Source organism: Rattus rattus, chromosome 14 (genome assembly GCF_011064425.1).
Source record: "Rattus rattus isolate New Zealand chromosome 14, Rrattus_CSIRO_v1, whole genome shotgun sequence".
Taxonomy (NCBI): Eukaryota; Metazoa; Chordata; class Mammalia; order Rodentia; family Muridae; genus Rattus; species Rattus rattus.
The window spans coordinates 63,844,057-63,857,448 of record NC_046167.1 but is presented as its reverse complement, the minus strand read 5'-3'; the positions used below and the strand labels follow the sequence as shown (position 1 = coordinate 63,857,448).

At 40.2% G+C, this 13,392-nt stretch overlaps 1 protein-coding gene across 4 annotated transcripts in view; it reads right to left on the bottom strand.

Moving 5' to 3' along the window:
* Positions 1-13,392, bottom strand: part of Jarid2 (jumonji and AT-rich interaction domain containing 2) — a 178,232-nt gene that overhangs the window by 54,495 nt on the left and 110,345 nt on the right. The window lies entirely within an intron of this gene.

The following is a 13,392-nucleotide window of genomic DNA, read 5'->3' as shown; positions in this document are numbered from 1 at the left end:
TGTACTCAGTGTTGCACTTGAATACCATAGATTCAGTGATTGTTTTCCAACATTTCCATGATGTATCAACTTCAGAATACAAAATCACCAAGAAATCTGAGCTGCTGAGGGCCAAGGTAGTGAAAGGTAAGCAGACAATTGGGTAGTGAGGTCAAACTCATCAAGATAATGTACTCATTTCTGGTTGTCACCTTCTTCATCAAATAGGTGAAACCCAGGAACTTCTCTTATTATCATCTTATTTGCAGTATTTGGGACAAAATGCAGAGAACTTTACTATACAGTGTTCTAGTACTGAGCTATGCCCCGAGACAAAGCCTAGTAAGGTTTTGGGGAAGGAAGGGAAGAAGGGGGGAGGTGAGGGATATTTTACAATGAAAGTAATTTAGGCCAAGATCCACATGTATGATTGAGGTAGGAAGACAGAAAAATGACGACATTTACTCTGCTTTCTAGACCTGAGCGTGGAGCCTTCAATTTTAGGAAATGAGGCCTAATTCAATCACATCGTGACCACATAAAATAATCTAGGTTTTGCAAGTCAGCTGCTACTGTCTTGCTAGCTCTATCTTAGAAGAGAATCAAAGCAGGAACCCAGTGGCTACCAACCAGCCTATCCAGGAATAAACTGAACCTGCTATTCCTATCCTGCTCTGAGTGAGGTCTACACTGCTTACTGAAACAATAAATCTACTGCACAGGTAGACAGGGAGGTTGATGTACATCTGGGGTCTTCAGGACCTCTTGTGCTGGATTGTGCATTCTAGTTAGAATGCAGTTACAGTTTGATGATGTGGTGTTCCAGACAACGTCTCTCTGTGCTGTCTGCCCACTCTAAGCTACTAGGAGCAGGCCCAGCAGTTATTGCCCAGTCCAACTGCCAGCCATGTATTTCCATTGTGTGAACTTCAACCTCCCACTAGGGTGGGCTGGAACCATCAGCAGAAACAAAACCTTCTTCCATGTTTCCTGCTGGAATCTTCCCAAAACCCCAAAACTCCTCTTTGTAAGAAAGAAAAGGAAATCCTACACACTAGCTCAAGAATCATAGCATCTAAATGGGAGAGTCCCTGACATCCCGTTCTCACATAACCTGTGGACAATACTATCATGTAGGAAAACTCACACATAAGCTACCCAAGATATAGCCCCATCCCGACCTGTAACACTGGAACCTGAAGAGATCTGCAATGAATGATCCTACCAACACCGCACTTCTCCACTAGCTATCACAGTGGAGTGGTGGGTATAGAAAGCAAGAATCTGTGGCTAAACGTGACACATCCAGGAAGACAACAGAGTAAGACATGCAAATTATTGATGAAAGGCAACAAAATGAAGGAACCATTACTGAGGAAACCCAAGAGAAAGCTACAATCTAGAGCTATTGGGGTGGGGGGGGTGGGGGGAGAATCAAGCTATTTTTGCACTTTCAACCCAAGCGAACCTAATTGTGATTCCCCTAGAATTGCAAACAACTAAAAATAAACATGGGGTGCTAGCTCAACAGAGAACAGTGTTTCCTACCTAACTCTGATTTCTGGAAGCCACAATGAGGAGAATGGAGCCCCAATAAATTATCCTCAGTTATCTATATTTATTTAAACATGCAAGCTTCCTCAAACAATGCCTAAATGCAAAAATGCAAACCATGTTTAGTATGCTAATCTAATATCCTTAAATAATGCACACCATTTCTGAGAAAGTATAATAACCTAAATTAATAATATGAAAACCTTGAACTGTAGATTAATATCTGACAATACCATGGATGGGTTGGGATTAATATTTGCTTCAAAGCATATTTTCTTACACACACACACACACACACACACACACACACACACACACACACACACACACACAAACATCTACCAAAAGTAATAATAAAATTAAGCAGGGTGAGCAAAACCAAGCAAAAGCCAGGATGGGGGATAGGTAGTCACTAATGATTCAACGGTTAAGCACTGTGTGGCAGTCTGAGGACCTTAGTTCAGAACCCTATACACAGCTGTGACCCCCGGGCAACTACAGCAGCAAGAGCAAGAAGGCAAGGAACAATCAAGTTTTATCTGCAACCTACACACACACATGCACAAAACAAGGTAAAGGAAAAGGACAATGAAACAGGTTATCTGTATATTAAACTGCTATGAACAAGAAGAACATGTAGAAATAAAAAATGTAGGCAGGCCGGCCAGGGGGTTGAACCCAAGAGACCTAAGACAGCACTGGTAACCCAGCAAATACCTCTTCTCAAATAATCGTATTGGTTAGATAGATTAATTTTAGATGGATTAATTAATTGGATAGATAGCTAATTTTAGAGACAGGGGCACTACAAGGTACAACAAAGTTGGGGAGGAGGGTAACAAGTGTTGCAGAGAGTTGAGAAATACACTTTTGTTTCTTAGTCTACTTGTAGACTCCTGAGAGATCAAGAAATAGAAGCTGGGAAAAAAATTCCTACTAACTTATTAGAATAGCACTAAGCTGCAACAGAATACTATTGGAAAAGAAGACAGACAGACAGACAGACACACACACACACACACACACACACACAATCAAAATAAGTAAATTACCAACTCAAGGGATCATATAATTCTAAAATCCATACACATGAATTGGGTTCATTTACAGCTGTGCCCAGGTAAGGGAAAAGCCTCTCTCTGTTGTCAGAATTAAAGACATATCAAAGCTGACCTGGCCTGCTCTCAGGGGAAAGTACTTCTTTCTCAGCAAGTGCTCTAGGGAGCTGAGCTGCTCCTGCATGTCTTTGCCCAATCATCAATGTAAGGATAGCACAACCTTTACAGCACCACAGACTAAAGACAATGTAAAAACCAAGTCACTGTGAAAATGTTGACACATATACAGGACTACATGTCACAGCACACAGGTCTAGAAGTATAAATTGTGTGTGTTGAGGTACAGGTTTAGTGTTATTTATTATCATTCCTCCTGACATCTACAAGACATTTTTTTTAAAGCCGAAACTACTATAAATACAACAAAAAGAGACAGGTGTATGGAGGTATATGTTTCATGGGTAGAATTCTCTAAGGGATAAATATTAAAGCAACATGTGACCAAAGCTTAAGCACCCTGATATAGAATATTCTCAATCCATTCTATCTTCCTCCTCCCCTCCCCCACCTCTCTCTCAGTGGGAAAAGCAAGGGATGGAAAATTCTTGGACAGGAATGAATCTGATGTATGCTGTATTCTTGCCAGCAAAAAAGCAACCAATGAAAACTAACTACATAACAAAAGTACAAGAAAGGCACAATGTCTCTAGGGACTAGGATCAGGACGTCCAAAGGCAATTCACAACAAAAAAAAATTAGAATGTTTGCTTAGAAAACTTGTGTGACAGACAGACAGACCAGGGTCTTAGTACCTGCACTCTGCTCCTTAGCATCCCAGCATTCTCATAAGTGTCTAGAAATTTGTCATTGGCAATAACTAAGTAAAAACCTTGTATAGCCAACTATGCCACATTTAAGGTGTGTGTAAAAGTAACTTATTTGACTACAGTAACTGTCTCCGAAGCTTACTATTTCTAGTCTGCTCACCTAAGCTAGTCCTTCTAGTATCTGTACAATCTTACTTAGCCTCTGAGACTTACCATTGGATAACGCCCAAGTCCAATCTCTAGAGGAAGAAGAGAACTATCCTCTCTTGCTTATTCACACATATACAAATAATTAAAAAAAAAAAACAACTAGATGTAGAGCTGGAAGAAGTAAGTGTCAACTTGCTCCACAGGTCTAACAGCTGGTTCCCTGGTCCCCATGGAAAAGTGAAACCACAGACACTCTAGCATGTGCCCCTGACATTGTTAATTATTTTCAAAACCGAATATCAAAAACATAACTGAATAAATGAATCAATTTCTAAGATAGAGACAAGAAAGAACTCTTTCTGATCCCTCTCTCTTGCATATTAAGAAAGCTATTAAAATACCACTGCATTACCTTTAAGAACACCTTGGCCTGGGTGGAAACAAAGACTATTAACAGTATTCCAGTACTCCCTTGTCTGATATGGAAACAAGTTTTTTTTTTTTGGTTCTTTTTTTCGGAGCTGGGGACCGAACCCAGGGCCTTGCGCTTCCTAGGCAAGCGCTCTACCACTGAGCTAAATCCCCAACCCCGGAAACAAGTTATTTTAATACAAAAAGCTAGCTAGGCTGCTGAGGTTGAAGACTGTGCTGCCCGGGTTGTAGCAGGCCCCTAACTTGTCCTCCATGTTTCCTAGAAAGGATACCAGGAATATGAAGAGCATCTTGCTAATGTTCTAAACAGTATACTGACTGTGTAATTTCTGAGGCTCCCAAGAGCGAGGAATGTCCTGCCCACCACCTGATTCATCTCCCACAAACCCCTCTGCCTCAGGAGCTTAGCAGGTGGCTAAAGCGAGCACAGCAGCCTATCTACTTTTCCTATCCCCTGTGGAAGGCAGTCACAGAATTTTAACTCTCAAACCTTAAAGGATGAGCCTAGGCCCAGTTAATGAGGGGTTAATGGTAGGCAGGAACATAGCCTGAGCAGGACTATCTATCTGATCCCCTCTATTTAAACTTACCTCTCACTTTAAAGTAGAATCCCTTAGATCAGCACTTCCCAACCTCTTTGGGGGTTTTGTATCAGATACTTGCATTATAATTCAGAACAGCCGCAAAATTACAGTTTATTAAGTAGCAACAAAAAAATGTGATTGGAGGAACTATATATCAGAGTCACAATATTCAGTGGGGTGGGATGGTGGTGGTGGTGGTAGGGACAGGGATCTCTTTGTCCCTCTTCCCAGTGTTGTAGCATTGAATAAATCTTTTTCTATTTCCCACTATTAATTTAGCTCTTTTATTTGGCTTATTCAGGATAGAAGGACCTGCTTGAGGCACAGGTTGTGACTGACCCCTCATCTAGTAATAAAAGGATGCCTACAAACCAGGCTGTCAAAGAAGCACAAAGAAACACACTGTAGATATCAGCCTAAGCCTACCCAAGGATTACAAGTGTCACAATAAGGCCATTCCAAACTTCTAACCCCCTCAATGCACAGAAGCCCCTGCCATTATTAACACTGCTTTGCTGCTGACCTTTAGAGATGGCTACTGGATCTGATTGGTACTTATGCATGCTGGGAGAAAAACAAAACAAAACACTGTGGAACACCAGAAAACTGACTAGCCCAGGACAGACTGGCAGTAGTGAAGTCTCCTGCTCTTTCATTCTTACAAGCTCTCTCCAGCATTCTCAATTTCTATCAAATTTTTCTTCACAGGACAGACTTCCCCTTAAATAATACCTAATACCAGCAAATCATTCCAAGTGTAGGTACACAGCACTCATGAGTTGAGGGTGCTCTGACTAATAATCATACGTAGGATATATTAAATGCTACAAAAGGAAAACAAAAACAAAAGAACCACACTACCACACGAACATACCAATTAACACTCCAAGGGGGATGACCTCTCATGCCTCCACAGGTGCTCAAAGTACCATATCCCTGCTCTTAAAACTCCACTCGTGAATCATCCACACTAAAGATTAGGTTTCCAACACACCACACATAAATCTGAATGTCGTAGCTTCACTGCTGTCAACTCGAGTACAGAGTGATTATAATAGGATCCATCATGGTTCCACCTGTAACAGCAGCCACGCCTCCTTGAAAAGTCACATTCAGGACCATCAGGCCTCTCACACACAACTCTATATTCCTTCGCTGTGTTCTCTCCTTACTCACCCATTCTGGGAAAGCTGTGAGGTAGGGTTTCCTACATACTTGAGGAAGACAGACAGGAAGACAGGCTCTTTTGCTCATGCCTATGTGTTCTTGCATATAAAATGGTTCTTGGGATGAGAATTGCTTGGGGCCACGAACATACATAGCAATCTTGGAGTTCTGTATACTATTTTCAATTACATATATAAGCCAAGAATGGGGAAAGAGGACAACTATACATTAAGGTGGAGTAAAAGAAATCCTCCCCAAAACAGAGAACCCTGAGAGGATAACTAAAACTCACCAGAGATCAGAGAACCTGCAATGGGACAAAAGCCACCCCATAAGCTCCCAACCATCACTCCAAGGAAAGGAGTGAGGCTAAGGACATAAATGACTCAAGGCCACAAGTCCCACATTTCAGACTGTTGTATTCAGGAAAGATGCAGGCATTCAGCCAAAGCTGCATAGATGCAGGTTCCATTATCATCATTTATATCTGGGGAGGAACACTTTACTGTGGCGGGAACCATAGGAGAGGAGAGGGAGTACATGCCAAGTGTTATACGGTATGCATCTTTATAAACACAACTCCATCCAAATAAATACCTTTGGTTAGTCACTCAGGCATACTTAATCACATAGTATTTCAAAGAACGCATTCGCCATAACCACTGTTCGATTCACTCTTAAGAGAATGTAAAGGACAATTCTAGTTTCAAAGTCTTAGTCCATTATCATGGTAGGGAGCATAGCAGACACGATACCTAGAAGCCCTTGAACTGAATCCGGATCCACAGGGAGGGAAGAAGAGGGAAGGAGAGAGGAGGAGGGAGGAAGGGAGAGGGAGAGGGAGAGAGAGAGCACGCAAGAGCACAAGAGTGAGCGCAAGTGAGCACAAGAGCAAGCTCAAGCTGGGCACACTTTTAAATCTCAAAGCCCAACCTAAGTCCAATATGGCCATACCTTGTAATTCTATCAAACAGTGCCACTTCTTGGCGACCATGCATTCAAATATCACCCTATGGGGAGATCACACTACAGTTCCAAACTCTTCCTTCCTGAATTCAGTTCCCAATAAACAACCACCATTGTGTCCCATGATCCCCATGGAAAAACATTTTATCTCCATATCCTTCACTCCACTCCACGTAAGGCTGAGATGCACTGCACCTTAAGACTTGATGAAGGCTGCCTATACAGAACAACAGAGTGGTCCTGACTTGTGAGAAAGATACAGACACAGAGGAATCAACATCTGCTTCAATGGGTAGGAACAATGGTAAAGATTCCCATGACCGAACCCATAACCCCAAACAAACACACACCATAACAAAACTATCACCACTCTCCCCCAGGCAGTTAAACATACTAAGAGGAAAGGGAGAGAAACAGATTCGCTTCACCCATGAGGCCTTTGTTTGAACAGTCTCAAGTTGCACAGACTGATATGCTAGGCTCTACTGAAAGATGGGAAAATCAGACAACACAGGACTCACCTATGAACGAAGATTCCCCAGGGAAACCTAGCTACAGATCTAAGTAAACAACAGGGGCAACCTTCCAGGTAGCAGAGCATACACACTACAGGGCAGAAACCACGAGTTCACCACCTCTGTGTTTCTGCACCTGACACTAATTGTGAGCATGTACACTAGGAAGACGTAAGCCTGAGGTTAAGGAATACACACTGCCACCATACTCATCTCCCGAAGCAGGATGGAGGCACCTTTACTCTTGCCTTCAGATCACAAACATGTTCCTACTACTGATAAAGAATGCAGACATTTATTAGCCCACAGGAAGGAAAACACTGCTAAAGTCACAAAATTGACACAGACCCAGCTCAAGACCCACCAAGAATAGTGGGAAGAATCATTCTCTTGGTTCTCAAAACTTAGGACAGAACACCAAGAATAAAAAGCCCTAACAGCAGAGAATACCAGGCATCAGAAGTGTATATTTTGCATGAAGAAAGCTGAAAGTTGTCACTTTCTGTATACTGTTAGTTTATGAGAGATAAAAATATCATTCGTTGCATAAAAGAAATACAACAATTGGCAGAGAGGAAGTTATGCACTGAGGCACATGAATCGTGGGAACCATAGAGTCAGAACTAACCAAGTCGGTGAACATGGGTGTGGTATGCCCATGGCTCAGTTCACAAGACAATGGCTATCCCAAATGAGACCCTGTTTCCATGTTTTGGGCAGGGGAAGAGTATTCAAGAATAAAGCCTATATCTGACACATGATTTGGAAAGTAACATGATGCAGTCTAAATCCTCTGGTCACATCTTTTAATGAAGCTATAAGACGGAGTAATAAAAATCTTAAGAGATAATTTCAAAGGTGGCTTTATTAATTAGCACCATATCATCTTATGAATGTAAAGCTCTGTTCAGAGACAAGTTTTAGAACTTCAAAGATAGAAGCATTTCTAGTACTCATTTGCTTTACTGTGGGGTGAGAGTCAATACTTACAAGTCGAAACAATAATGTTGAAATGTTAACTTTCATTAAACTAAATGAAAAGCTGATGGTTGGGGATAATGAACTACTTTTATCCCCTCATTGGGTGACTCTCTCACAGAAAAAGGAAGGCCTGTGCAGGAAGAGAGTGCAGAGGCAGGATGAACCTTCTACCTGCCTGTAGCAAATGAAAGACCACAATTCACCCAGCTTGGTGGTGGTGGTGGTGGTGGTGGTGGTGGTGGTGGTGGTGGTGAGAGCACAATCCCAGGTGGCATAAGCCAAGCTAACTTGTACCCAAGCTTCACATCTTTATAAATGTCTCTGCCTCCGTACCAGCAATAGGATTACAGGTGCTCGCAAACACACTCAGCTTTTATATGTATCCTGGGGATTTGAACTCAGGTCCTCAGGTATATTATCTACAAAACTATCTATCCGGTGTAAACTTATTCAGGACTTAACATGAGAGTTTTGAAAAACTCAGGGCCTAGTTGAGAATGAATTTAAGGTCTGCGCCATCCAGAAAGATACAGTAAAACTCTTCTCCATACCCACCTGATCAAGGGGGGCAAAGGAGGATACAATCAATGAATCAATCACAGTGTTCTAGAAGCAGTAAAATCTTAAGACTAAATAGTAACAACATAGTAATACGACCAGCAAACAGCAACAACAAGAAAGAAACAACGCAAATGAAATCTCAAAGTTGAACCAGCACTAGCTGATAAGAATCAGGAGTTGTATAAACAGTGGGATCCTAGTCTGGAGAATAAAATAGAGAGAGATACAGTCTCTCAAAAAAACTAAGAACTATGCAAACCCACCAAACAGAAAAGAAGCGTGTCACCGATATGCTGCTGTAGAAACAATTTTAACATGGAGTTCCACAATGGGTAAAAATCACTGTCAAATAAGGAGGTGGTGCTATTTACCACATATGTACAACCTTCCTGGAACGAGATATATGAGGATAAAACCAAGGACAGAGGCATCCACCAGGATAGAAAAACTAAAATGTTTCCAGTAAAAAGAAAATGTTACCAGAGCATTTAGATCTAAAGCAAAGAAAATAAAGCGTAAGTTCTATCAACCAGAAAGATATATTAAAAGTGCTAAATTTAAGGGTAGACCCTTAAATCCCTGCACTGGTCAAAAACAGAATGGTGAGTTCTAAGACAGCCTGGTCTATGGAGCGAGTTTCAGGAGATACATAAGAGAAAACCTATCTCAAAATACAAAGGGGAATAAATAGCTTAAATACATCAATATTTACCTCTATATACAGTTCAAAGTCTACATACAATTTGGAATATCCTGGTTAACTGAAGTGTAAAAACTAAACCAAAAAAAAAAATTTTGGGGGGTGGTTGTCTATTTGTTTTAGGGGTTCCAATAAGTTAGTACATTTAAACTTAATCAATACAAAAAGTAATAAGGTTTGGCAATAAAATTCTAAAAAAGGGTCAATACAGAACAGAATTTATGGTTCCTAAAATGTCACTGAATTTAAGCAGTGCGTCCTGTAGAACAACCTTTGGTGTTTTCTCACCCTTACAAACCTAGAGATACTGCCATTAAAAAAAAAAAAAAGTATTACAAACTAGTAAACTGTAGACCCAATCTACTAATGAATGCTCACCAAGTATTCATATCCAAAAGTTAAACTGGATTCAGTCATGATTTCACACAAACCCAGAAATCTTTATGTGGAAAGTCAGTTTAAATGGAATAATCGAAAACAGGATTTCGGTTCTTCTACGCCCTAAGCTGGTAGTATTTTATCTAGTTACACAGAATTTTTTTTTTTTTTTTTGAAAAGCATGTTATACCAAAGGCATGATTTACTGGAAGACTATCTTCCTGTCAGGTATTTGGGTGTTATGAACAAGGGCCCCTACTAACGCTACAAAGATGACTAAGGTATGAATAGTCTCTGTGGAATCTGGTCAACACCTGTTTTTATATAAACTTTAATTTGTGCGACTCCTGATATCTGAAGGCATGCATTAAGCTCAGTACAGGGGAAAAAAAAAAAAAAAACTACTGCTCACTCTAAGGATCCTTCGAGTTCACTTCAAAAGAGGGAGAAAGGCTCTTTCTTTCTTGTATTTCCTCTGCCAACAGAGTGTTGTGCTGGTGAATGGTGAAGAGACCTATCACAGTGTGCAAACAAACTCTGGTAATCCTACAGTAAGCCTGTCACAACCATTACTGATGGCTGATGGTGATTACCACTCATCTTTATGTTCTTCAAAACTCAGCTGGTTCATTTGATTACTCTGGATAGTTTATCCTCACGACTACTCCTCTAAAATGTTGTTCTAACCACTACTCTGCACAGGATTGAGCTCTGTTCATTCTTGTTTCTACAGGTACTGAAATATTCTAAATGTTTCCTCCACAAAGGTACCTGAATTAAAATAGACAGACAGCTTAATGTCATCTAAGCATGGTCATCATATAGTTTTATCAATATAAATAAATACATGAACAGAAAACCATGATGTGTATTTATAAGTATATAAATATTATTAAAAGAATGGAAGGTCAGGAATAAGAGCACATAACTAATTACAGCATTAGGGAAACTTAGGGCAGGACCACACAGCCTGAACTGCCTGAATTAATAAATAAATGAGAACCCCATACATGAGCCCTCGGGTGTATGGTGAATGCCTCATCTACTTCCCATCTTCGTATGAAGACATTGCCCAAACAAGGGGAAACTCCAGGTCAGCTTCTTCTTCTGGCTTCACTGATATGTTTAATGGACAGGAAAAACAAACATTTTGGGCTTTTAAAATGAGAAAAATACAGACTCATAAAGAGCTATAGGTTCTACTATTAATTATGCCCTCTAAATATATCAGAACAACTATGGCACAAGTATATTGAGTACATACAGCCTAACATGATTTCTAGAAGAGAACTGTGAGAGCACAAGGTCATCAAAAGTTAAAAGCATGTAGCAATTATCATTACAAATAGTGCTCTCCATGGGTAAAAAGTCAGCCCAGATAAGGTCAGAATGAGACCATTCACTGCATATGGACTCTACAATGAATGTGGACACCAACAGCATGTCCTCACTCTCCTCCACTCTCCTTCCCTAACAGACAAAAGTGGAACAGGTAACTAAGACCATCCACAGTAGGAGCAACCAAACGGTAAAAGGGTAGCTAGCAATCACCACTGCCAATCAAACAAGCAGTGAGGTTAACTGCAAAGCAGTATGTGAATCAAGTCCCTCGACTTTTAGGATTCAGTATTTTTTCCCAGAAACACTAAGTATCTCCTAGTACGAAGTATCTGCGGAAATTCCAAGTCATCTATTCGAATTTAAAAAAAAAAAATGTTCGAAGAAAACCCACTAAATATAGAACAGAACCATATTGTGAACTATACCACTTACATCAAACCCCATGAACTGTCTATGCCCTAACAAGACTACAGGTCTGTAACATGGCCTCTACAGCCCGTGTACACACCCAGAGGAACCGAACACCCAGCCTGTACAGCCCGTGTACACAACCCAGACACACGCACACATGCAGTTAAAAATAAAACCTTTTTTAAGTGATGAAAAGCTACTATCTAAGCACACACATATACTAATCATTTACTAATGATTACTTTAACTGTCAGCTCAGACAGCTTTCTTTACTACAAGGAAATGTTCTGCTTTAATGTGCACGATGTTTCTCCTTCGTGTGAGTGAGTAAACTGCCACAAGCATAAATCAGATCCCTTGAAAGTGGAGCTGCGGTGGTTATGAGCTACTATATGGGTGCTGGGAGTCAAGCCCAGGCCCTGCAAGAGGAACAAGAGCTCTTTCCTACGGAGCCACGTCTAGCACACTGCAATAAACTCTTAAATTTAGTAGGAAAACTATTCAATGCAATGGGAAAAGATTTACAATAAAATAAACTTATTTCCTACTTCTATTGACTTATAAATAAATACAGACTACTTTCTTTTTGCACTCCGCTCCACCAACAATATAACATATACAAAGACACCATCGCTGTCATCCAAGGGAATCACACATGGGGGCAGAGTGCACGGTTAGTCACACAGTTGTGAATATTGGCTTATATAACCAAAGACTCAAAAAATGCACTCTTGAAATGGAGGTGAAAGCTGATGCCAGGGCCCTGGACAGCACACATGCAAAAGCACAGACACTAACTACCACACAGTCCACTGCATTTACTGTGCACTTATTGACCAGACTGGGTTTTCTGAGCCTTCGGTTCTAGTGATAGATCCCTTTACAAATGGCTCTTTATGGAATACACAGTAAAAGGATCATCAAAGAAAAGTTCATTATACTAAAAAACCAAACAGCAACACAAGACACTGGAGAGAAGTGCGAGAAAATAAGTACAGAAGTTATCAATCTAAACATAGACCACAAGATATTAGACACCAAGGAGAAGAGGGCAATATAAGAATTTGAGCTATGCATCTCAACTTGAAGGCTTAGGACCTATTTATTAAGCACAAATCATGGCTAACTTCCTTCTCCTTAATTTTTCTGTTTACTTCATTAGAGATGGACATATAAATTGTTTTCAAAGGGCCATTATAGTAAAGATGAATCAACCAAGAAATTCAAACCAAGGGAATTTTTCCTTTTAAAATTATAGTCATAGGGGATAGAGAAATGGCTTAGTGATTAAGAGAACTGATTACAGAGGTCCTGAGTTAAATTCTGGGTATCCACATTATAAAATTATAGTCATAAAGATAATATAGTAAAGTATCAAATGCAAATTGAGAATTTTAAAAGGGGTGGACAATAAGACAAAAAGTAGGTTGGATGCTGGCAAAGGAATTTTTAAGATCCAATTAGAACTCTGTCACTGCTGCAATTTTAAGACCCACCACCTTACCGAACTATCTTAAATTATGTAGAAAAATCCTATGAAAGAAAAGTGTTCTATCCAACTGATTCTATAGTTGGGTAAAATCGGACATATTAACATTATAGACAGTAATTCCTACTTTCACGACAAAAATATCTTCTAATGATAACATTTTGGGGAAAATAATCTCTTCGGAAATGACAAAAACTCATTTAATATATATTTCAGAACTTCTGCTAATTAAGAAGAATGAACGTGATGGCTGGTGAGATAGTTCAGATGATTGGCTGCTCTCCCAGAGGGTCCTGAGC